At 32.3% G+C, this 26,957-nt stretch overlaps 1 long non-coding RNA gene across 1 annotated transcript; it reads left to right on the top strand.

Moving 5' to 3' along the window:
• The first annotated feature begins 1,471 nt into the window (after positions 1–1,471).
• Positions 1,472–18,233, top strand: LOC144370158 (uncharacterized). The gene is made up of 2 exons (XR_013430086.1): positions 1,472–1,606; positions 16,325–18,233. It is a non-coding gene; the product is annotated as an uncharacterized LOC144370158 (long non-coding RNA).
• Positions 18,234–26,957: the final 8,724 nt, after the last annotated feature.

The following is a 26,957-nucleotide window of genomic DNA, read 5'->3' as shown; positions in this document are numbered from 1 at the left end:
CTTCTCTTTTTTTTTTTTTTTTTCTCAAAACCATGTTCTCATTATTGGAATTAATTGGCTTTGAGGACAGGGACCAAACTCTCAGTTACAAATTTCAACACCCCAGGGGAGGGGGCTCTAGAGGAGCTCCTGTTGCACTTTCTTGGGGCAGCCTAGCTCTCTAGGCAACTGCATGCTGAGGATGTAAGAACAACTGTTTGAGAGCTGACTACTGGAAAGTTAAGAGATATTATTGAAGTGTGCCTAGGGTTGAAGCAAACCAGAAGAGCGAATCCTGTAAGTAAAGGGAGGGACTTAAGGAATCCCAGCAGCTGATGAAGCCCCTTTTGCTTTGGGGAACTCCCGTTTTCCTTCCCTACAATGTAAGAATTGCTCCATCTCTGTCTACTGCATTCAGTTTCCCCCTTTTTAAGTAAAGTCATCACACCAAAACCCTTGATTTTACACATCTGGTTGCCTGTGAGAACATCAGGCCAATTCCTGGGGACATCTATGGTGCCACTGGTGTAGGAATCATGATTAAAAGAGAGTTGGAAACTTGGTGAGATTTTTCTTCCTTATCTAGTCTGTCTGTTTTAAAGGTTCTGGTCTGTCAGCCATAGTTTGGAGCTCCTTTTTGTCTGTCTGTCTGTCATTGTGTCTTTGTTTGTATCTGTTTCTGGCCCTTTAAGACATGGGTAACAATGTGTTGATATTATAGATAGTTTCTTGGGAATGATCTTGGATGAATGGGCTACCTATAGATGTAAATGTGTCTAAAATATGATGTTTTACTTTAACAAACTGGCATATGAATGGGTTTTTAAAGCATTGTACAATCTTATAAATAAAAGTTGGTTTTTAACAGATAAAATAAGTAGTCTTAACAATCAAAAACTGAGTTAAATGCAAAGGTGCTGCCTTGAATGTGTGAGCATAGTAGGACTCTCAGGAGGACCCCTCCTTTCCTTCAGCTCCTCTTTATCCTTTCACCACCAGTGCTGCTGTGCTACTTTCTTTTCTTCTGGAGGATATGAGCACCAAATGGCTACTTAAATGCAGCTAATGCACCCACAACACTTTAAAATTCAGGTGAAAGTTTTTCCAGCCTAGGTAACTCTCAATCACCATTCAATACAGAGAAGGCATGTTGGGCTCTGTCTGCCGAGGCCATTTCTTACTTTTCTGTCCAGGCCTAGAGAACCATTGATCTGAGTACACAGTGTCCCAAGTTCTGACCTGCCTTAGATTTGTGGAGGTAACCTTTAGCCAAACTTTACCCTCAAATATTCCTAGTATGCTTCTTCTGCTTCCCTATAAAGGACAAAAAGTCAATTTCCCCTTGAATAGAAATGCCAGCTTTTCTGTTCTCACCACTTAACCTTCAACCTTTAAAAAATATTTAAACAGCCTATTACCAAAAGGTTTACTCCCCCTGAGTTATGAGCAAGCTTTAGAGCAAGATTTATCCTGGTTGTCACTGAAAGAGAAAGACAAACCTAGGAATGGCCACACAAAGAAGTGAACCTGCTCAACAGCAAATGGCTTATCTTAGTAAGAAACTTACTAATGGCTTATCTTAGTAAGAAACTTAACCTCATAGCTTTGTTCCCAAAGTTAATAGAAAGTAAGTATCATAATTTTAGTCCAACTAAAGACTAAAAAAAAAAAAATGGTTAAAATGCCTTAGGCATGAGGTTTCTGCTCAGAACAGTAATTTTCCCCAGCTCCTTCCAGACCTAAGCCAGGACTTGCATTGAAATGCAAATGAAAACTCAGTAGGAGACTGGTCTTAAACCCTAAAAAGGAAACTAAAAGTTCTCTTTACCTGAACTTATATTAGACTAAGCCAAAAAGTAAATTGTAGAATACTTTACTAATTAGTGGTTGTTCATTTTTTTTAGGACCCTTGCTTTTTCTTAGAGACTGTATTTTTTGAGCTCATGATTTTGACCTTATACACCTAGGTTAACGTTTTTCCAATCAGCCCTATTTTTATTTAACTATAGAGTTTTAAAACAGTGCAATGGAAATTTTACCTGCAAAAATCTACAAGGCCTTTACAATTGTGTTATGTGTGCACACTTGTGTTATATGTTCTATGTCTGTATCTCCATATGTCCATATATCATGTACATGATATGAAAATTGGCAGATATATAAGGAGCGCTCATAAAATTAAAAATTGGATCCAAATTCCTTTAATTCATGTGATTTAAAATGGATCAATTTAAATTGAGTAAACAGATAAAAATAAATATGTCTTTAAACTTAACTATTAAGTCTCTCTAGGTGATAAAAAAAGTTAATAAAATATAAATATCTATAACATGTCTAATATTCCTTGGTTTTAGAAATTTTCTTCAACAAGGAAAATGGCTAATACTGTTCAATTTACTTCTCTGATATTTTGGTAAAATAAGTAAAATAGATTTGACATGGGATTACTCATATTTATTAGTAATTTTGTTTGTTAGACATCTGATTAATTTACAAGGTTAAAATGCTAACGGTTAAATATACTATCAAGTACTCTTAACTCCTTCAATTCCATTGTGTAACATTATTGATGTTTTCATAAATTGGTAAATGAAAGAAAGGGTTTAAAGTTACTATGTCAACACTAATAAGGTTTTACTAAAAATGTAAAGTTCCAGTGGGCATAATTCTATATACTTAAACATGTTTTCATAAAATGGTAAACAGATGTAATTCTATATACAAAGGTTAATTGAAGATTTTTTGTGTGAAGGCCCAAAAGTTTCAACTGTTTCTATTAAGAGTGATGTAAACAACATAAAGTATGTCTTTTTATTAAAATGAAATAATTTGTCTAATCTCAAAATTTTACAAGGATTGTTTTATATTGTGAACAAAAGGAGGATAACAGATAAAAAAAAACTAGAAGTACCATATGAATTGGTTTGATATATGTAAAAAAATAGTCAAGGCTATTTGAAGTTTTTCTTTAAGGTCAAATGTTAATATACTGATATAAACCAAAGTTTAATCTGTGTGTTAAAAATGAGGATCTCTTAAAACATTTATTTACCTATAACATTATAATTATTAAATCTCATTTTTTGAGCAAGTAATCTTAAATTAAGGATTATATAATTATGGTTAAACAACTTTTATTTTAAAATATTATAATGGTATTTCCTAAGAGCTAAACTTAATTAATATACAAACATCAATGTAATTATGATGCTATTGCTATTTTTTATATATTAAATATGTTCATATCTTCCAGGTATACATGTTTTTAAAGCATAAACTTTAAAAGAACATTTTATCAAGCTGGTGTTCTCCAAACTAAAGTTGTATGGTAATTTGGGACTTGTAATGATGATAAACTTCATATTGGAGATTTATTTATACCATTTAATGTTCTATAACTGGACCTTTTATGAATAAGATCTAGAGTTTTATGTTACCTGTTACTGGGATGCAATTTAAATGTATTTTAAGTTGATGAGAACCTAAAGTATGTAAATGTTAATATTGAAGAACACAAACATTTTGTGTTCTTTTCCACAAAGGTTAAAAGTTCTCAGCCTTTTTGTAATTCATGTTTTAAATGTAATATCATAGTGTATTAGCTAATATTTATGTGACCTTAAACAACAATATATGTAAACTTTATGAAATGATATTTAAGAAACAGAAATCAGCTTCAAACTAGAACAGTTTTCTTAAGATTTATAAAGATTAATAAAGAGCCCTACCTTAACTGAGATGAGGCTCTGCCTCCCATATTAATGTATGTCAGAATGACTGCACAGCAGGCCATATTTCAGTTCATTTAAAGTTGTATTGAAAAGATTGATTTTTGTTGCTAAGATTACTAGGATCTCAAGTAGTTATTATAATATAACTTGGTCACAATTGAGCTAAGTATTACACAAACTTAATATGTTTTTACTCTGGTTAATTTTATTTTAATTTTCCTTATAAACTGTCTAAATGTTGCTAGTTAATGTTTTACAGAGTTATTGCCTCAAGAACACACAACCTGGGTTAATTTAGGATAATAAGCCATCACTTAAAGGACTGATAGAATAGCACATATCCCAATTGATATGAGGTTACAGACATTAAAGTTAAAGCTCAATATTCTTAATATATGAGATTGGTGAAACTGACTTGATAGATGTTTAAGATCAAGTCTTAAAAATTTAAGTTAAATTAAAAGGGACCAAGAACCAATATATGGCTCTTTCTCTCTGAGTCAGTGTAAACCCAGGGAACAGGAAACTTTTCTAAAGAGGTTTACAACTCCGGGGCACATAACCTCCCGATCAGGGAGTTAATGAGACCCCTGGAGAACAGAAAGCCAATCAATGCACTTGCCATGAAAAGGAGGGTTATTGTAGAAGGGAGACATCCTAGTGGTTCCCAGGGAAGCCACATGGTCAGCAAGACCTGAACCCCCTCCTAGAACAAATGGCACTTGCAGAACTAAGAAATTGCTCTCAAGTTCCCCCAAGAGTGACTCCCATGGAAACTCAGCTGACTCTTAATAATAGATAGAAACGAAAGTCAGTTTGACTTGCTTCATCTTAAATACCTAGCCAAACCAGTTAAAACCAAAACATAGCCAATCCTGGGCATTTAAAGACAAATAATAATAGTTAAATATAACTTAAGATATATAATTATGTTAGCCCCTAAAATAAGTAAGACTGGAGGCTACAAAGAGGGACTCTCAGGTAGAAAATGCTTGATAAATGTTAAAAGAAACTATTAAGGGAAACTGCCAAAGTCAGAAGTTCAGTTTTAGTTAATTTAAGGCCTACAGATATTCCTAACTTACACAGGTAGGCCTGATGTTTGCTAGTATGATTATCCAGCCCTAGTAACAGAAATAAAGGGATCTCTACTAGACAAGGAGGTCATACCAGCAAAACCTTACAAGATCAAATGACATTGAGTAGCTTAACTACATCTTATGGAAATGAACATCTGAAACATTAAAAGTTAAATGTTGTGTTTACATTCCTGATAACTCTAAAGATGTTAAAGCTCTACATTCCTATATAAAGGCCTTGTCCACTCTGGCCTTTTTATGGGGACAGCTTCTCAATCTTCACACCTCCTGGTGAAAAAAAATATTATCTTCTGCCATCCTCATGATACTATTTGACATGTTTCAGAGGTAGCAATATTTTTTCAGCACTCATGTTTTTGTTTCTCTTTCATAAAAGCACCCATCTGCACAGGAATTTACAACTTTTTCTTCTCCAACCAGACTTTAATCTGACCTGAACTCCCACATTGCTCCCTTTCTTCTCAGGAAAATAAAATATAAAAATATTAAAATTAAAAGTGAATGTTTGGATCATTTATCTTTTAAACAGATTTTTCATTGCTGTGACTAAAATATCTGACAAGAACAGTTTTAGAGGAGAAACATTTATTTGAGTCCCACAGTTTCAGAGGTCTTAGTCCATAGGTGGGATGAATCTGTTGCTCTGGGCCCGAGGTGAGGCAAAACAACATGGCACATGTTTAATTTTTTTCCAGTGTGTGGTAAGAATATATACAATCTACTCTTAGCCATTTTCAATTGTATGATTTATATTCTTAATAATCATTGTTGGGCTGGGGATGTGGCTCAAGCGGTAGCGCGCTCCTCTGGCGTGCATGCGGCCCAGGTTCGATCCTCAGCACCACATACCAACAACAATGTTGTGTCCGCCAATAACTAAAAAATAAATATTAAAAAAAACTCTCTCTCTCTCTCTCTCTCTCTCTCTCTCTCTCTCTCTCTCTCCCTCTATCACTTTCTCTTTAAAAAAAAATAATAATCATTGTCACCATAATGTGCAATAGACTTCTTGAACTAATTCCTGCTGTGTAAATGAAAATTTTCATCCTTTGACTAAAATCTCTTCAAACTTTCCAACCCTCAGCTTCTGATAATCACCATTTCACCCTGTTTCTATGGGTCTGACATTGTCAGATTCCACAGGTAAAGTGATATCATGTACTAGTAGTTGTCATTATGTACCAGATTTATTTAACCTAACAAAGTGTCCTCCAGCTCCTCCCTGAAGTCAAAAATGAGAGACTTTACTTTATTGATAGGTATACTCCATTGTATCCTATGCCATATTTTCTTTATCCATTCATTAGTTGATGGATGCAAGGTTGATTACATATATTGACTATTGAGAGTAATAGTGAAATAAATATGAGAGTGCAGATGTCTTTGTGATGGGCTGCTTTCTTAACTCTTGGATATATATCCAGTAGTGTGACAACTGGAACAAATGATAATTCTATTTTTAATATTTTGAGGAACTTCCGTATCATTTTCCATAACAGCTGTGCTAATAATATCTCACCAGAAATGTGCAAGAATCCTCTTTTCTCTATTTTCTAACATTTGTTTATGTTTATTATGATTTATATGTGATGTGTTCCACAAAAGCTCATGCAAGAAAGTTTAGAAGTGAAATGGTTGTGTTATGAAAGGTTTAACTTAATCAATGTATTCATTTCCTAATAATCCCCTAATAGGGATAAACTGGGTAGTAACTGTAGGTACGTAGGGTGTGGCTGCAGGAGGTGGGTCATTGGGGCATGCCTTTGGGGAATATGTTTTTTCTTTTGCAGAGGGGAGGGCTCTTTCTCTGCTTTCCGGTTCAATGTCCTAATCTGTTTTTCTCTGCCATATTCTTCTACCAGGATATTCTGCCTCACTTGTGGCTCAAAGCAATTGAGTCAGCCACCTATGGATTGAGAACTTTGAAAACATGAGCCTCAAAATAAATTTTTTTCTCCTCTAAAATTGTTCTTGTCAGGTCTTTGGTCAAAGCAGTGAAAAAGTTTACTAAATGTTAATTTATTATAGTAACTATTATAATAGGTATAGACGATATCTTATTATCATTTTAATTGGCATTTCCCTTATTGCTTAGTAGTACTGAGCATCTTTTATATTCACTGTACTTCTTGTCCCTTTTTATGTGCTCTTTTGAGAAATGTCTAGTCAGGTCTTTTTCCCATTTTCTAATCAGGCTGTTTTCTTAATATTGAGTTAAAGCACTTGCTTACCTTTCTGAATATTAACTCCTTATTTGGTGTACCATTTACAAATATAGACTCTCAATCTATCTATTGCATTTGTTCCTGTTGTTACCATTTCTATGCAGAATTATTTTAGTTTTTGTTGCCTGTGCTTTTGGAGTCCTACCCAAAAATTTTTTTTCTGGGCCAGTGTCATGGAGTTTTTCCATGTTGTATCCTATTTCTGATGGTTGTGATGTCTTATGTTGAAATATTTAATGCATTTTGAGTTGATTCTTATATATGGCAGGAGATTAGAGTCTCATTTCATTTTTCTGCACATGGATATCAATTTGCAACAATTATTGAAGTTAATGTTCTTTCCCTATTATGTGTTTTTGGCATCTTTTTAAAAAATAAATTGATCATAAATGAGTGAATATATTTCTGAGATTTCTTTCTGTTCCATTGGTCAGTCTCTTTTATGTCAGTACTAAAACTATTTTGACTACTTTATCTTTTTGTAGTATATTTAGGGATCAGGAAGTTTAATGGCTTTATGAGCTGAATTTTGTATTGTCCAAAGTCATATATTGAAGTCCTTGAACCCAATATCTCAAAACATGCTATACGTGTAGAGTTTCAATGATGTTATTATGGAAAAATTCAGTTATTATGGTCATCTCTAATCCAATATGACTACTTTTCTTATAAGGAAAGGAGATTAGAATGCAAATATGTTCAAAGGGAAAACTACATGAAGATCCAGGGAGAAAATGGTTGCCTGAAGCCAAGAAGAGATTCTAAAGCTTCCTTCATTTAAAAGGAAACCAAACCAGCTTAGATCTTGATCTGTGAGGAAATCAATTTCTGTTGTTTAAGCAGCCTAGTCTATGGTATTTTGTATGGCAACCCTAGAAAACTAATAACATATCCAATCTCCACTACTGTTTGACACATGAATGAGACATTATTTAAATCTGAAAAATGTAACAGGCTTTAAACTTCAAAGTAAATTACATTTAATTCCATGTTTTATCAAATGCTTGTGAAATTTTGAATCAAGCATATCTTGGATTAAATGGCCACAAAACTAATCAATTGGCAAATATTTTTATTTGGATATTCCTTTGTTATGATAATAACTATTATTGCTTTGATTTTAAATATGACTTTACCATTTATTTTCTTTGAATCCATAGATAAGTTTTTCTCAATCTCTTTGGCTTAACATCCTCAGTGGTAAAATGCCAGATAATTATATCTGCCTTATACAGCTATTATGAGAACAATATTAATGACATAGACAGGCTGATAACTATAGGAAACAGCTGGAAGTTGCAGATAATATCCTCAGGAATAAATTTTCCAATGCTAATATTCTATCAAATAAAATTACAATTTCCTGATCAATAGATATTTGAATTAGTTTTTTTATATGATTATTGAGTTTAAGGTACTTTCAATATATAAAACAGATTATGTAGTTATGCATTTTAAATAAATTTATTTTATTGCATTTTACAATAAGATACTCAATATGGTAATAAACTTGTGATAATTTAATATACAACAGATGCTGGAATAGCATACCATCCCTGTGGATTAAATTCATTTAAGTTTGAGATACTAGTCAGTAAATATTATTATGTGAAGTTGAAATGGCAGAATTTAATTTAGATGAAGTTTGGAGTTAACCTGATTTGACTCACTCATTTTCTAAGATGGTCTCTGAACTACAAATCCTTTTAGCAGCTGAACACAAACATCAGATTTTATTGGTAGAATATTATGCTTAGTGCTAAAGCATACAAAGTATACTTTTTCTAGAGGCATGATTTTTATTTTTTATAAAGCTATTGTGTGTACTTTCAGTGATATAAAAATTAAAAGCAGCAACTAGGAAAGCACAAAGCCACAATAGCATTATTATTTTGCAAACTCTTCCCTGAGCTATAACTAATCTGGATAGTTTGGCTTACAAGAACCATTTTAGTGTATGCAATATCCTTCTCAAAATATTTAACTAGCTTGAATTCAAATGATAACATAAATGAAAAATAAATATGAAGAAGGGAAGATGTCTATCACCTGGATATGGCCTGATGTTTAAATCTGTTTTGTGCAAAGCAGAAATATCAAGTTATTTAAACCTATTATGACATTTTTAATTATGAGACAGAAATATATACTTCAAAAATCTTGTCTAAATTATTTTATTTTAAAAAGTATAATTACTTAAATAATATGCTATAAAATATATGTAACAATCTCACCATTACTATCTAGTTCTAAATAAACGTTTTAGAGAGAGAAAAAGAGAGAGAGAGAGAATTTTTGATATTTATTTTTTCTGTTTTTGGTGGACACAACATCTTTATTTTATTTTATGTGGTGCTGAGGATTGAACCCATCGCCCTGCACATGCCAGGTGAGCATATTACCGCTTGAGCCACATCCCCATCGCCTAAGTAAACTTTTAAGACAGGAAATTTGTTTTATGTAAATAATCACTTTAATGCATAATAGTCACATATTGCATTTTTCCCTAGTGGTTCCCTATGTTAAAACATCCCATACCTTTTTCCTTGTGTTGGGGGGCAGGCACTGGGGACTCAACCCAGGAGTGCTTTACTACTGAGTTACATCTCTGTCCCTTTCTATTTTTTATTTTGAGATTGGTCTTGCTGAGTTGGATCTCATTAAATTGCTGAGCCTAACCTCAAAATTATGACCCTTCTGCCTCAGCCTTCCCAGAAACTGTAATTCTACGCATGTGCCATTGCACCTGGCTTGCTTTATTCATTTTGAAAAGTATCAGTATTAAATACTTAAAAAGTGGCATAAAAATCCTTCTCGGTCAGTGGTTTTCATGTTAATGAGACCTCATGCTGATTCTTTAAATAGTGAACTATTATACAAAATAATTTAAATATTAAACTATAATTAAATCAATATATTTTGTTTATATAGACAGTGCTTCATTATTTCACTTGTTTAACACCACTCTTGTAATATCAACTAGATAACAGGAAAAATATGGGCCTCAGTAGGCATGCACATTATCCAAAATCACAAGTACAAAAAAGACATAAATAAAATGTAAAAGTTAACTTATTTTGTTAAAGAGCAAGGTCCATCCACAGAACCAAAGTGGCTACCTGTGACCACCTGCTCTTTGCAACCAACAGGAAAAAATTCAATCAAGCCACACATGGTAATAGTAACAGCAGTTTATAAGGGAAATGAAAAAGCTAAAAGGGACATTGTTAAGGGAAAACTGTAGAGAGTGGGTCCTCAGAGAGGAGAGGGATGGTGCAACACTCGCTCCTGCCCTTCAGCTTTACTGAGTGTCTCAGAGAAATACCCAGAGGTTCCTGCCAAAGTCCAGCTCTGGACTTTTGACTGAAAATGGGATTGCACCAGATTTTCTAATCTCCACTTCACATGCTATTACCTACAGGCATGCAAGCAAAACCCAGGGAGGTGAAATTTTACTACTATAATGACATGCAAAATTTCCAAAGGCAATTCTGTGTTATAGTGGCCTATGCTGACATGTTCCAATTACAACTTGTTCTTGTGGATTTTATGGTTGGTGGTCTTTACTTCTAATAATCCTGTCCTGAGTTCTGGAACTTTGGCCTGCATAAAGATCACAAGAGTCACCCCTTGGAGGGTAACTTGCTGTCTTTGTGTTAGCAAGGAGGTGCCTTTGGGCCTGCATTTTTCCTACAGAAAGAAGGTTGCTTGCTAAAGAATGTAACATATCCTTTTGGCATAAGCCAGAGCAGGGCCAGAGAGGCTCTAAGTAAATTACTTTTTAAAATAAAGCACTGTCTATAGATTTATCCCTTTAACCTCAGGTTTCCACTGCTCATGTCCACCCACTACCTATCAATTTTATCAAAAATTAATGCATCTTCATGTATTACTGAATTGGAGTCATACATTTAGTATCCGGACAGGACAAATGATTCTATTTCCTCAGAAAAGAAGCAGAGATGACATCATCATTACTTTATAACCAGTGGAAAGTTAACATGAGGATAAAAACTGCTGCTTTTCTTAGAATGTTATACACTGTAAAGAACTGAACACAAATGGATAAATAAAATTAATCTATAAAATTACCTAGAAACATTTAAAATTTGTGTAGGGTATATATTAATCTCCAGAAGTTTTGATTAATAATTAAAGAAACTTAGTTTTTCTCTGAAAATAATCAAGATAAAGTACAGATGATCTTTTTCAGAAATAGCTCTTAACTTTCTAAATATTTTAATGAATTTAAAGTAAAACAAATCAGCTCTAGAGAAAGTTATGGAGTTTTTTTTTTTAAAAAAATACTGTTTTACTTTTGTCTATTTAATGTAAGAGTCACAGAATATAAAATGCAACCTATCATTTTGTCAGTTGTTAAATACAAATCAGAAAACTTGAATCCCAAAGTATTAGATTACCAATAATCACTCTACCACATGTTTGTAGATATCTCAAGCACAACTATATTTGTGACTTAAAAATGATTTTTGTTTTTAAAATATATACCAATCACTAGGAACATATTTGATAATTTGACAACCTTTGTATAAAAGGAATATTATAACATCTTTTTTAAAAAGTTCACTTGACTTTTTTTTTAAGTGTACCCAAATTACTGCAGGTGATTGTTCATTGAATTTTCACTGTTGTGTAAGAACATCCCTTTGTATTCATTCTGCTATTGAAATAATTTGAATCATTTCTTTTGTGCTGAGACAGTTACTATGATCTATGAATATTTTTGCATATATCTCCTGATACACCTATGGAAGAATGTATCTCTATTACCATCCCCAGAGTGATACTGTTCAAGCATAAAGATAATCACACATAGCTTTGTAATATAACTTTCAGTTGTTTCCCAAAGCAGCTCTACCAATTGCAATCCAACATCAGTGTAAGAGTTTTCTTTGATTTACATTCTCTGGAAATCTTGAGATTTTAATCTTTGCCATTCCAGTTTGTGTCAAAAAAGCTATGCCGCTATGACTTCGATTATCACTGTCATGACAACAAGTCAAGGGGAAAATAATTTCTGTTGTTTATTGACCATTCCTTTCTTCTCTTCTATAAAATGTTTATTATTCTGCTGGCTAAGTTTTCTATCAACTAATTTAATTTTAATAAATACATAGTTATTATTATGCATTGTTAGTTATTATTTAAATAATGATTCTCTGAGGGTTACACATTATGTATAAAAAATGTCTTCCATGCAGAATGTGGTATGTCTTCATTTCCTTCATTGTGTCTTTAGAAGTATAGTATTTTAACATAATGTAATAGAAGTATTATTTTTAATGGTTGATATGTTTATGGCTCATTTAAAAATATTACTCATCTTGAATTAAAAATATTTTTAATATTAGTAAATTAGTAATGTTAGTAAAAATATTTCTATATTTTCTTCTAAAATTGTTCTGTTTTACATATACCTCCTTTTCTTTTTATGTGGGTCTTTCACCTTTGACCTAAGATTGAATCAGTCCATAGTTAACATATCAAAACATGTACTTAATTATGGCGACATCTGATTAAAATACAAGGAAAATTTCAAAGGAACACAAATATAGTAGTCTACAGATTCACATCTATTGTCTATTAACAAATACCATGCTTTCTTTTAAAGTTCTTAGGCATAATTTGCAAAATCCACTGGTAAATTTGGGGCCAAAAAGAGTGTAAGTAACTACAAAACTCATAGTCTACTTTACAGATGCTGACCAAAATTAACATAAGCAGAAATGAATGTTTAGGGTTTAAATATAAGGCAGACTTAGACAGAAAACCACTTAGTAATTTGGTAATACTGTTCTACATGACTCTTGAATAAAATAAACAATTAACATCACAGTTAAACAGATGATAGTTTTTGGAACATTTTATATAAAAGCTAATTTTAATAAAAATATCACTTAATATTTAAATGAGAAAAAAGGAAGGAAACAAAATTTGACAATCAAGAATTTAGAAAATTAACAATACAAAGCCAAGGAAACATAAGTGTATTAATTAGATAAAATTTAATTAACATATTAAAATTAGAATTGATAAATGAAGAATTCTTCTGGGAAAGAAAAAACTAGGCAACACACAGAACCAACCACATCAGTACTGGTAGGAAAATTTGAGACACACAAAAAAATCCCTACACTTATATTTCTAATATGTGAATGCATAGTTGTAATAGATATACTCAGCAATGTAGCCAAGCCTTATTTGGACTGCTGATTCATGTATTGAGGGACATTATGACAATAAAGGCCAAATAAATGCTTCTTGACTCTCTTCTCTAAAAAATTGATACATAAAAAAAATTTACAGTTTTCTAGTATAGAAGTAGAATCTCATAGCAAAAGCCCAAGATCCCCTATAGCTCTGCAGGGAGAGAGGAAGAGTAATCATCATGAAATACATCATAGACTTCTCCAAAACAGAGGCTGTGATTGTGCAGGGAAAGGACTCTGCCAAAGCTATATCCCATACTTCCCAGACTCTAGTAAAATTTAGTCTTCCTGCCTCAACTACAAAAAATATCAACAACAATAAAAACCATGCATTCAATAGCTCTAATTGCCTTGAGGACACAGATTTAGAATGCCACAGATTTAATAAGAGTCTGGGGGTCAGCTTGACCCCTGGAGAAACACTTGTGAAAGACACAGGACTGAGACAGAGGCTTACTAAAGCCTGAGATTTAATAAGAAAACTACAGAAATGTTCCTTTACACTTACTCTTTACTAGAATGCCAATAGGTTCTAGTGTAATGAAAGAGTACAAAAGCTGAGAGAGAACTACAAGACAACTATTCTTCTAGAGAGATAGCACTTAGTGATATCAAAACTTAAGAGATAAGATAAACAAAAAGACAAAAAGATATTAGTGAATTGTGAAGTTGCTAGTACCTAAACCTAGGGCAAGCATTGAATACATTCTTAACTTCTAGTTTGACTAACATGAATTTTTTCATTAAAGACTTCATTATTTCAGGTCAAATTATCAAATACAAGGCATCACAAAAAAGCAAGATGAAAACACAGTTTAAAATGACAAAACAAGTTTCAGAACCAAAAATGACAATATTTTATATAATTATAAGACAGAATATTTAATTATTAATATGCAAGGTGATTTAATAGATAAAAGTAGACAAACACAAGAATAGATGAGTAATGAATGTGGAGAGATGGAAAAGAAGCAACCAGAAATTTAAAGTATACACAGAGTATATATACATCCTCACAAACATTTATTGTTGTTTGTCTTCATAATAGCTGCCATTGTGACTGGAGTGAGATGATATCTTAGAGTGGTTTTGATTTGTATTTCTCTGCTAGAGATGATGATCATTTTTTTTTGTATATTTATTGATTGATTGTATATCCTCTTCTGAGAATTGTTTGTTCAGGTCCTTATCCCATGTGTTGATTGGGTTATTTGTTTTTTTTTTCAGTGTTCAGGTTTTTGAGTTCTTTATATACCCTAGAGATTAGTGCTCTATTTGATGTTTGAGGGGTAAAAATTGCTCCCAGGTTGTAGGCTCTCTGTTCACCTCACAGGTTGTTTCTTTTGCTGAGAAGAAATTTTTTAATTTGAATCCATCCATTTATTGATTCTTGGTTTTAATTCTTGCACTATAGGAGTCTTATTAAGGAAGTTGGGGCCTAATCCCACATGATGAAGATTAGGGCATAGGGCAGAGGGGTGGGAGGGAAAGGGAGCGGGCCAAGGATTACCAAAGATGGTGGAATGTGATAGACATCATTATACAAAGTACATGTATGAAGACTTTAATTGGGTGTCAACATACTTTATATAAAGAGATAAAAAATGTGCTATATATGTGTATTAAGAATTGTAATGCAAAAAACAAAGAATAGCATTACCTTAAATTAGGTAGAGGGAAGTGAAAGGAAGCAAAGGCAGGAGATTTGGGGATAAGAAAGACAGTGGAATAAAACAGACATTATTACTTTATGTATGTATTTGGCTGTATGAGCAATATGATTCTATAATATGTGTACTCAGAAAAATGAGAAATTATATCCCATCTATATATGGTATATCAAAGTATATAAGTGTATTCTACTGTAATGTGTAACTAATTAAAACAAATTAAAAATTAAAAAAGAGAAATAAGTGCATATAGCAAGGTCACAGTATACAAGGTCAATACTTTAAAGTCCATTTTGGCCTTATAAAATATGTTTATAAGTATGTCCTCTGCTTGAACTGTTTGGAAGGATGGTGATAGAAGGGGAGGTGAAAACTGGGAAATGTAGTCAAGAAGGTACCAAGAGGAAATGTACAGGATAAGCAAGTTTATAGATCTAGTGTACAATGTGAGGACTGGGGTGATGAAATTGTACTATGTATGGTTCTTATATTAAATGTGAATACTTCATTATTTTTGGTATGGAAACAAAAAGGCTTCTTGAACACTAGTTCTAGGATCCAAGCTCAAACTATTTAGGCCACAGAAACTTGCTTTGGGCTCACACTATTTTTTCCTGTACATGTTGAAAAGTCTCTTGGAGATGATTCTTACTGATATGTTTGCATTCAAATTAATAAACTTTACACTGGGGGTTGGAAATTCCTAAAGAATAGAGAAATTGTGTGTGTGTGTGTGTGTGTGTGTGTGTGTGTGTGTCAGAGAGAGAGAGAGAGAGAGAGAGAGAGAGTGTGAGAGAGAGAGAGAGAGAGACAGAGAGAGAGACAGAGAGAGAGAGAGAGAGAAAGAAAGAGATACTGAAAAACTCAGCAGTCCCAAATCTTAATAGATTTATTCTCTAAAATTTATTATAAAACTTTTCAGACAACATAGCTGAGAAAATATTGTAGTGAACCCTTGTTGACTTACCAACTAGATTCTGTCATTATATATTGTATTATACTTATTTTATAATCTGTGAATATTCTCTTTCTCTCCTATCTATCCATCCCTCTATCCATCTGTGAAACTTTTTTTAATGCATTTCAAAATAAATTAGAGCCATAGATACAGTTCTTCCTAAATCCTTCATAATGCCCATATTTAACAAAAGTTCAATATTCACTTACAGGCCCTTTATTTCAGTGATGATTTACATTCAATGAAAGGCATATGTTGAGAGCCACAGCTGAGTTCGAATGGCCCCTGGCATTTTGCCAGAAGTAATGGCACGTGTGTCCAAAAAATGTACATAAGCCCAAGGTACTTTGGGAGGATATTCTAAAAAGACAATGGAAAGGGCCTGACCCAGTGATTGTCTGAATAGGGGGTCTGTTTGTGTGTTTCCACAGGGAGAACAGCAGCCAATTTGGATTCCAGAGAGATTAACTAAAGCAATTTCTACAGACCAAAAAGAAGATGATTTGACTCAAATCCATAAGAGCTGATATCCAGAACTCCAGTTTGGCTATCCTTACATCTGCAACAGTGGTTCTCCCACACCTGGGGGCTAACAAATAATGAGCACCATTAAAGCCTATTTCAAATGTAAAACAAAACAAAACAAACAAAACAAACAAACAAACAAAACCATGGGGCTTGCTTGTGGGAATACCTTCAGAACCATAAGCAAGTGACAGGAAGAAGAATGGGATATCAAATGAAGACTCAAACCCAGGTGGTAACCAGCATGCTTTTTGCAATATTTATTTTATTATTGCCTTTTCCCACATCATGAACTTCTATTTTATTTTTTGACCTCATACAGACTAAGGAAAATGTTTTTCTGAACATTTTTTATTTTTTGACTGTGGAGTTTTTAAATATTGCAATGGAGATTTCACCTATAAAAAGCTACAAGGCCTTTACTATTGTCCTATGTGTTGTATGTTATGTGTGCACACTTGTGTTTTGTGTTGTATGTCTGTATATGCGTATATCCATATATCATATATGAGGGGCACTCATGAAAAAAATGGATCCAAATATTTTTTTTTTATTATTCACGTGATTTAAATGGTTTAATTTAAGGTTGGGAACTTGATATATATGTTGTTGTCTGGAGTTTTAGCTTGAACCTGTGATATTTATAAGAAGATATAGGTGAAATATAAGAATGAAAACAGAAATCTAGGTAAGATTTGAAGTCCAGAAGGGCATTGGGCCCTTGAATGGGATACTTAGCTTTGAATTACATTCTGCACAATGTCTCAGATAAATCCATATACAATGGCATAGGACATTGTACCTCAGATGATTGAATGTAGGAGAGAAGATCCAGGCAAAAAGGGATAGTTGGTAGGATTAGGAAGATAGTTGGTAGGTTTAGGAAGAAGAGTGAGTATAAAATTTGGACCAAAAGTTCTTTAGCAATAGGTTTTCTGTTAGAGAGTGAATGTAAATGTCAGCACATGTGAAGAGTCAGTCACAATGTTGAACTGGGGAAAATATGTAGGAAAGCAGATATCAATAGAGACATTAGGAAATCAGACAAAGTATAAAGTGAGTGATAGGATTAGAAATTTTCAACAGGGTTGAGGTTGAATATATAATCTTAGGAAGAAACAAATATGTAGTCACTAATAGGATTGACATTTGAGAGAATTAGGCAACCTGGAAATGGGTGTTTTTAGTAATCCATGCTCACTTTCCATTTAGGCTTTGGTACAATCATAAGTGTGACCTTTGCATTTTGTGTCCAGAATATTACTGTGATAAAATGTATATGTAGATCAGGTGACCATGAGTATTTCTTCCACCATTTCTGGGAGCAATATTTTGAAGACTTATAAATTAGTATTGGGGGTATAAATAGGTGTACCCTGTGTCTATGAATATAAAGATGATGCATGAATAGACCACACGGTGAATTAATAATATAACTGGTTCCAACTTTAATTAATGGAATGAATTGATATCTGAAAATATATAGGAAATCTTATATTGATACACAATCATTCATTTCAACCAGTTATACATCTAATGGTAATATTAGGGTTAAGGTTTATCATGAAGGGTGTGTGAGTTTTGCTTCAAAGATGATTATGGAAATCAAATATAATGTGTTTGGAAAGAAGTCTCATGAAAAGACCAGTCAAGAAACATGGAGGAATACATGTGTTCTGAAGCAGGAAGTGATTGAAAGTGAACCAAATGCCTATAAATTTGTGAACTTGTGGATGAAATATATATCCTATGATGTGCATAAACTGAAGAAATAATAATGTACCAATGTTGAATAAAAATGAACATCAAAATACACATCATGTCCCATAGGAATTTACTTGCATTGATGTTAAACTGAGTCAGTTACTGTAGAAATATTAGGATTTCTATGCACCATTCACTGAAGTTAGTTTTCAGTACTAGAAAACAAATATGTATTTCACATGGAGGAATATTTCTGAGAGTAATCTTGTGAAAAGTTGATTATAAATCCACATACATGAACATGAATGAATTTAGGGAGTGTATAATAAGACACATATATTTCATATTTTGAAAAATCTGGAGAGTATATATACTCTCCAGATTTATATATATATATATACACGTATATATATATATATATACACACACAAACACACACAGACTTTAAAAATTACCAATGTATATGCCAATCGAAATTCATCATGAAATATATATCATCCACAGATCCAAAAATATTTATTTTACTGAACATGGATTTATGTATCATGTTGTTCAACTAGGAAGCTCACCCATAGGTTGAATTTTCAGTTCCAACAGCGTATAGCAGGAGTGATCTCTTCTCACAATTTGTATCTGCCAAGTCAGCCACCTCACAAGAATGTACTTGGGATACCAGGTAGGATTCTATATGTGCATATAAAAATACAGGTGCTGAATATGCTACAGAGAAAGGGAGACAGGAATTCACATATTTGTTAACTTTCAAAACACATGGAGAACCATTTCAATTAAAAATTGACTAGATTTATAACACCTACCCTTTATAATGCAAAAGGCAAGTCCAACTATACACCATGCCTCCTCTGAACTGCTTGTATTTCTATTCTGTTTGGGTTCTTTTTCTCCATCATATTAGGATTCATAGTCAGACTCTAGTAGGGTATGGGTTAGTGTCAGGGATTCAGTATTTCAAATGGAAAATAGGAAAATGAATCCAATGTGTATGCAAATATGTGCTACACAAAAATCTTCCCACTGTCATTGAGAACAATGCCTTGACATTACCTTAGCCCCAAGTAAGACACAATTAGAGGAGAAGAGTTAGAAAATCTGTGAATACATATCTGGAATGGGTATTGCTCAGGAGTTCACAACCTTGGAGGTGGTAGAGGAGTTTCCAAATGTAAGGGACAGGGTAAACACTCCACAAACATGGAGCTCTGCTGGCCTAATGACTTCTTGAGAAACTGCCTCTGAGGTTGGGAACTTGAAATATGCTCTGTAATTTATTGGTTTGTGATTTTAAGAAAATTAATTAATTTCTGTAAACTCTGATTTCATCTTTTCATATAGGAAAATGAGATAATAATACCTTTCTCAAGATTGTTATGAGAGCTTGTTATAATATTATTCGTTAATGTTTTCAGTATAATAGATGCATATTGATTGCTAATTTCTCATCCCTTCTTAGAAACACTAAGGAAAGTTCACTTTTCTTCTTTATTTGAGATTTCCTACATTCTGTTGCCTTATAGATATTGTTCTAAGGAAAATATTAAGTTCAGTGATTGTGATATTATAAGTTCTCAGAAACCAATTTTTCCATTGCTAAAGAAAATTAAATTATAAATTACTATGAAAAACTTTCTTTAATCTTTGTTTTTCAAATTCAAAATATAATAATTTTAGAAGAGGGTAAATTTCATGTATATAGTATTAAAATTCTGTTCTTTGATGCAGATTCTACCACTAAAGGCAACAAGGGCTACTATTCTTAATTTTTTTGATTGTAGAAATAAATAGCTTTACTTAATTTATTTATTTTTAAATTTTATAGATTTATTTATTTTTATGTGATGCTGAAGATCGAACACAGTGCCACACTCATGCTAGGCAAACACTTTACTGCTGAGCTACAACCACAGTTCTTAAAACTTTTATTAACCAATTAGTATTTGACAATTTTCTGCATTCCATATACTTGGTTAAAGATCACAGATTCTAGAGACAAGCAGAAAAGAGTATCCCAATTCAGCTACTCATTGGATGGATTATATTGAACAATTTATGTAATATTGTGCCTTTGTTTCCTCATCTTTAAAACCTGATAATAAAATTCTTATATCAAAGGGTGGTTTTGTGATTATTAAATTAATTATTTCATGTTAATAACATATTTAGAACATGTAGGTATTATTTGTTGATACATATTTCCTATTATTAAATGCTATCATAAATTGTTAAATATTCACAATATTCCTTTGAAACAAGTACTCCTACTACCATTTTTTATGGTGAAGTATTTGAAGTTCAGGAACTTTAGTAGATTTTATAAATGCAGAAAATTAGCAAAGAAGACTTCAGAGCCTGGTTTCTTAATCACCTAAATTACTCCATATTTATTATAACAAAACCTGATCTATGCTCTTATCTATTATATATCTATTATATATTATATATTCCTGAACATCCCTGTATATTCAACTATACAAAATTAAATTATATTTTAAATACACCTCAAACTCCTTATTAGCTAGGGTTATCTTTATCAATACTCTTAATTCAGGCTCATATGTCATGCCACAGTTTGGGTAAGTATACCTGAAGGTCTATGTGTTAAAGGTTATTTGCAATACTGTGCTGCTATTGAGAGATAGTGGAACTTTTAAGAAGTGGTGCTTAGTGGAAGAAAGTTAGGTCACTGTGCTTTATGTTGTGAAGGGGAACCCATCTGCTTCCTTTTTCTGCTTCTAGCCACTATGAGGTGAGCAGCTTCCTCAGCCATTCACTCCCCATCATGATATGCTATCTTGACCCAGGTTCCAAACCAATGATCTGATAAACCATAGGCTGAAACCTCCATATCTGTGTACCTTCTTTTTTTTTTTTTTTGATTTATCACAAGCATATGCTAAAACAGTGGAAAGCTGATTGACACACCAGGTCAGTTATCTACCATTATGTATAAGAAGGAGAGTGGAGTAAAATTTGAATATGAAGCCTCATGGAAATGCTGGTTTCATAAGAATTAGCTTCAAGACACTCTTATCTTTTTAATCACCCAAAATTCAATTGTATTCCTAAATATAGAGAATAATATAATGGACTCGCCTGGGCAATTATCAACTTATAGCCAATATTATTTAACCATATTTTCCAGTCCTTTCAAATTATTTTTGAGGTACATTTCAAATAACATAGCATTTCATCCATAATAATTTCAGTACAAAATTGTGGCACTTTAACAAAACTTAACTGCAATTCCAATTCCATACATAAAACAATAAAAACTGCAGAATTATAAACAAATTTCAAGTCAGTATCCACATGTCCCTAATGGTCTTACATTATTTTAAAATATTTGTTTTATGCCACATATAGAAAAATCAAGTTTTGAGATTAGTTTCATTAAATCTACCTATATCTTCCTTTTCATTTCTTATGTAAGAAAGTAGAAATTTTTGTTTTGTAAAATGGCCTATATTCTGAATTTTTATCTTACTTTTTTTTACTGCAACTTGAGTATCACTTAATTAGTTTTATGAGCATTGCATAATTTGCAAACTTAGACATTCAATCTAGATGCTTGATTATATTGATTTTATTATATTTGATTTTTTCATAATAAACATCTTTTTAATAACATAATATTATAATGTTTAGTTATAATTTATCTAATGCTGCTCAGAGTAATTTTGAATTGAACTAAAATTAAATTACTTTTATTTAGGAAAATATATTTACATATTTTTAGATTTCTATTTGGAGTAATTCAGGATTCTGCATTTTGGGTTGTTTTCATCAGTATGATATTTAAGTAAAGAAATTTTCATATTCTATGTCAGCTGTGCGTCCCTCATGATCCATTTGTGGATTTTTCTGGGTATATCACATACATATTTTAGCAAGAACAGTATTAATCTCTCTTCTTTTTCAAAGTACCAGCGTTCTTTACTAAACTCACTACCCACTGCTTTCTGTAGTCTCTGTTTATTTGAAGACAAGTAAATACTAAATGTTTAACTATGAAAGGAGATTAACACTCTTAAGGGATTTGGAGCATGGAGTGAATATATTTGGGTGCTTAGTTTTACCTCTCTACTCATTAGACAAGCAAACATATAAAAACTGGAAGAAAATTATATCTAGTTCCTTTTCCTATATTTTCCCTTGGGAATGAGAGTTTCACTGAAGCTTGCAACAGCACTGGCATGCTCTTGAGTCCTGCTTAATGTATGGGAAGGCATATTTTCATGATTTCTATGAGAAAGGGAGAAAGATGCATACTGCCATCTTTCTAACACCCAAATCACACACATGGAGTCACCTTATCTCAGGGAAATTTCCACCATGACAGAACAAAGGGGACTAAAAATTTAACGGAAAACTAGGGGCTAAAATATCCAGCAATTTAGAGCCTGATCTCAATGCCTTCAATTACAATTCAAAGTACACAGAAAGCAGTTCAGAATGCAAGATGTGGACTTAATGTATTCTATTCAACTCACTGCCAGAAATAAATTGTTGCAGTGTGTGTTAATCAAAGCATCCAGGGTGACTCAAGGATGCACTGGAGCAGAAGGCATCACAGTAGTTTGTTTAGGCATCAGAAAAACAACCCTAGCCATATTTTCAAGGCCAGGGAGTTGAATCACATTTTGTAAAAATCCAATGAAAACCTAAACTTTATTGTTGAGTATTTAAAATTATTTTAGGATTGAGACTTTTCTAACAATAAAGTTTTAAATAATATAACAAATAACTTGTTCCCAATAGGAATACATGTAGCAGAGGTGAATAAAAATATTCACGTTTTTCTCTTTGGTGGAGGCACAAATTACTGAGGTTCTGAAATAAACAGAGGTGTGGTTATTGAATAAGAACACACTTATACTAAACATAAACATATAAACAATTATAAAACATTTTATATTATATATTATAAATTATAAAAAATAAACAGTATTATTAATAAGTAATATAAAATAGGTAACATTAATGTTCTTATGCAAATATCTGAGATCATTTACATACACTAAAAAATATTTCTAAAAATACCATTAAAAATTGGAAAGCCATCTGAATGATATTTATACAGGATGGTCACCATTGACTATGGTAGGGTAAATTCCTTTGCCATTTTTGGTTATCACATTCAAACCTTTAATAGTAATTGAATCTAAAGTGATTTTCTGTTAATGAAATATGAGACCTTAGATAAATTATAATTTCCCTCGGAATATATGGAAACTTGGAGAATTATTTCTGAAAGGGTGGTGGTGACTTAGGTACAAAGTACCAAGCAACCCCCACGTGCAAAAGAAACATCAATCAGGCACCAAGGGAACTGCCTGTCAATCATCAGGGTCTCCTGGCCAATCCTGGATCTCAGCCACTTCCCCCAACCAACTTCAGTGGGATAAGGAACTCTAAAAACCCCTTTTCCTGTCCGGATCCCTTCCCTTCCTGTTGTAAGCCCCATAAAATTCCAGTCCAGTAGAGCCCCTATGCGGTTTCTCCTCAAACCCTCTTCCTTTCCGCTCTGATAGAGTTCCACCTGGGAGTGGAATCTCAATAAAGCCTCATTCAGCAGCCTCTTTAGATTTGCCTCCTTTTTGTTGCTGCTGTTGCCTGACATTAAAATTTCCATGATTAATTTTATATATTTGCCAATTTTACATTTAGGCTGAGATCTAAAGCATTCAATATTTCTAAATTTTACACTTTTATTAGAGATTGCTAGGTTAAACCCTAATTAGAAAAAATGTTTTAGGTGAAAGATAATTGTTTATGATCTGACTCTTCTCCTATAAGATTGTGCTAGAAAAGCCCTGGGCAAACTTTCATAATGTATCAATTTAATAATAAAATTTCCAATAATCAACTTTATTTGTTCATTAATCATTACATTTCTTCATTTTATATGTGGAATAATGGATTAAAATTCTACTATTGCTACTGATATTTTGATATATACAATGTAAACTCCCCTCAATATCATAAAGTCTATATATAACAAACGAAAATCTATCATCATAGTGAGTGGAGAAAAACGGAAAACATTTTCTCTAAAATCAAGAACAAGACAAGTATGTCCACTCTCACCTTTCTTATTCAATATTGTTCTTGAAACTCTAGCAGAGCAATCAGGCAAGAGAAGGAAATTAAAGGAACACCAATAGGAAAAGCGGTAGTCAAGTTATTTCTGTTTGTTTATTACATAATACTATACTTCAAAGACTCAACAAACACCACCAGAATACTGTATCTAGGTGGATTTATCTGTCATCTTATAAATAAACTAAGAAAAGTTTCAGTATACAAGATTAACATAGAAAAATCAATAGCTTTTCTATACTCCAATAAGGATTCTGCTGAGAAAGAATTCAGGGAAACAATTCCATTCACAATAGACTCAAAAACCTAAAATCCTTGGAATAAATCTAACAAAGAAGGTGAAAGAACTGTGCAGTGAATATTATCACTGAAGAAAACAAATTGAAGGAGACTTTAGAATATGGCAATACTTCCCATGTTCCTGGATTGGCAGAATTAATATTTTCAAAATGGCATGTTCCCAAAAGCTGTATACAGATTTATCATAATCCCCATCAAAATTCCACAGCTATTCTTCACAGAAGCATAAAAAACAATCTTAAATTTCATATGGCAAAATAAAAGAACTAGAATAGCCAAAGCAATTCTAAGCAGTAAGAGTAATGCTTAGGACGTCACAATAACTGATCTGAAATTATACTTTAGTATGCTATATTATACTATACAAAGACAACATGGTATTGGCATGAAAACAGTCATGAAATAGAATAGAATACAGAGAGATAAATCCACGTAGATACAGTCATCTGATTCTTGACAAAGATGCCAAAAATATTAAGTGGATGAAAAGAGAGCCTTTTTAACAAATTGTGCTAGGAAAACCCATAGGAGAAGGAAACTAGATCCCAATCTTTCACCTTACACAAAAGTCAATTCAAAGTGAATCAAAGATCTAGGAGTTAATACTCTAATTGCTAGGAACAAAAACAAAAACAAAAAGCTCACACCTTAAGAGTCAATTCTACAATATATTAGTGCATACAAGTATTGAATTCCTTAACAAGACTTCTAAAGTTCAAGAAATAAAGCCAAGAATCAATAAGTGGTATGGCATCTAATTAAAAATTTGTTTCACAGCAAAAGAAACAAGAATGTTCAGAGAATATACAAAAATGGGAGAAAATCTTTGGCAACTCCTCCTCTGATGGGATATTTATGTGAAGAATATATAAAGGACTCAAAATCTTAACACCAGAAAAACAAATAACCTAATAAATAAACAGTCAAATTAACTATATGGATATTTATCAAGAAAGAAAGAAAAAGGAAAAGAGAGAAAGAAATACAAGTGGCTAGAAAATGTATGAAAAAAATGTTCAACATTCCTAGCAAACTGGGAAATGCAAATCAAAATTATACTGAGAGTTTACCTCACTCCAATTAGAATGTCAATCCAGAATAGAAATAATAATAAATGCTGTCTAGGATATGTAGGAAAAGGTACACTCTTGGTAGACTGTAAATTAGTAGGACTAATTTGGAAAGCAGGATCAAGATTCCTCAAAAGACCACATATGATACAAACATAAAACCTAGCTATCCCACTCCTTACATATTTATACAAAAGAACTAAAAGCAACATACTACAGTGATATATACATACCAATGTTTATAGCAAGACAATTCACAATAGTTGAGCTATGAAAGCAGTTCAGGTGCCCATCAATAGACATGAATAAAGAAAATGTGTTGTCTATTCACAAAGGAGTTTTAATCAGCCAGAAAGAAGAATGAAATTATGTCATTTTCTGGTAAATGGATGAAACTGAAGAACATTATACTAAGGGACTCAGGAAATCAAATATCAAATGTTTTCTCTCTCATATGGAAGCTAAAAAAAGAGGATAAAAAGAGGATCTCATAAAAGCAGTAAGGAGATCAACAGAATAAAACATAGAGTATAAAAAGTTCTTGAGAATATAATTGTGCAAAACACCAAAACAGGAATAAAAAATGATTATTTACAAATTTATTATTATTATTATTTATAAATTATTTTTAAATTTATTTATAAATGATTATTTATAAATCATTTATAAATTTATTGATGGATCATCAGAAATAAATTTTCTAAAATGGGAATTAAATAAATTTAAATTAACACATCTCAATGTCTGAAAGTCAAATCTTTGTTCTGCATAGAGTATATTAAAGAAGAAAAATTATTGAAAATTACTGTAATTAGCCAACTGTGATTCATAGTGTTTTTACAATTTTTGAAGTTATCCCTCTAGTTACTTGAGGTTAATTAAATTGCAAGAAATTTTCTATTAAAGATAGAATGAAATAGACTTTTTGAAAGAAGGCTCACCATTGTATTTTGTCAAAACTGAAGTTTTCCAACTAACACAGAAAAGAAAATATTTTTTTTAAATGAAAGCATTTTAAATATTAAAACACCTCTATCACTGAAAGAAAAATAATAGATGTTCCTCTACATGTTTCAATTTTTGTGCATGATGCATTTTATAAAATAATTGTTTTACTTTTTCTGCTAATAATTGATACTCATGGACTAAACTGATAATCTGTCCACTACTAAATATTGTACTCATTGTATTAAGCAAATATTGAGAATGCTGTTAAATTTTTTGTAGAGTCTACACAGGAAACCCACTGGTAACTTTTCTTATTAAAACACTTTCATCTTTTACTTACATACCCAGATATCCCTCTACAAAATGTGCTAAAAATATTTCAATAACCTTTGCAAAAAAT

This window comes from Ictidomys tridecemlineatus, chromosome 13, assembly GCF_052094955.1.
Source record: "Ictidomys tridecemlineatus isolate mIctTri1 chromosome 13, mIctTri1.hap1, whole genome shotgun sequence".
NCBI classification, from domain to species: Eukaryota; Metazoa; Chordata; class Mammalia; order Rodentia; family Sciuridae; genus Ictidomys; species Ictidomys tridecemlineatus.
This window is presented reverse-complemented; position numbering and strand designations above follow the sequence as displayed.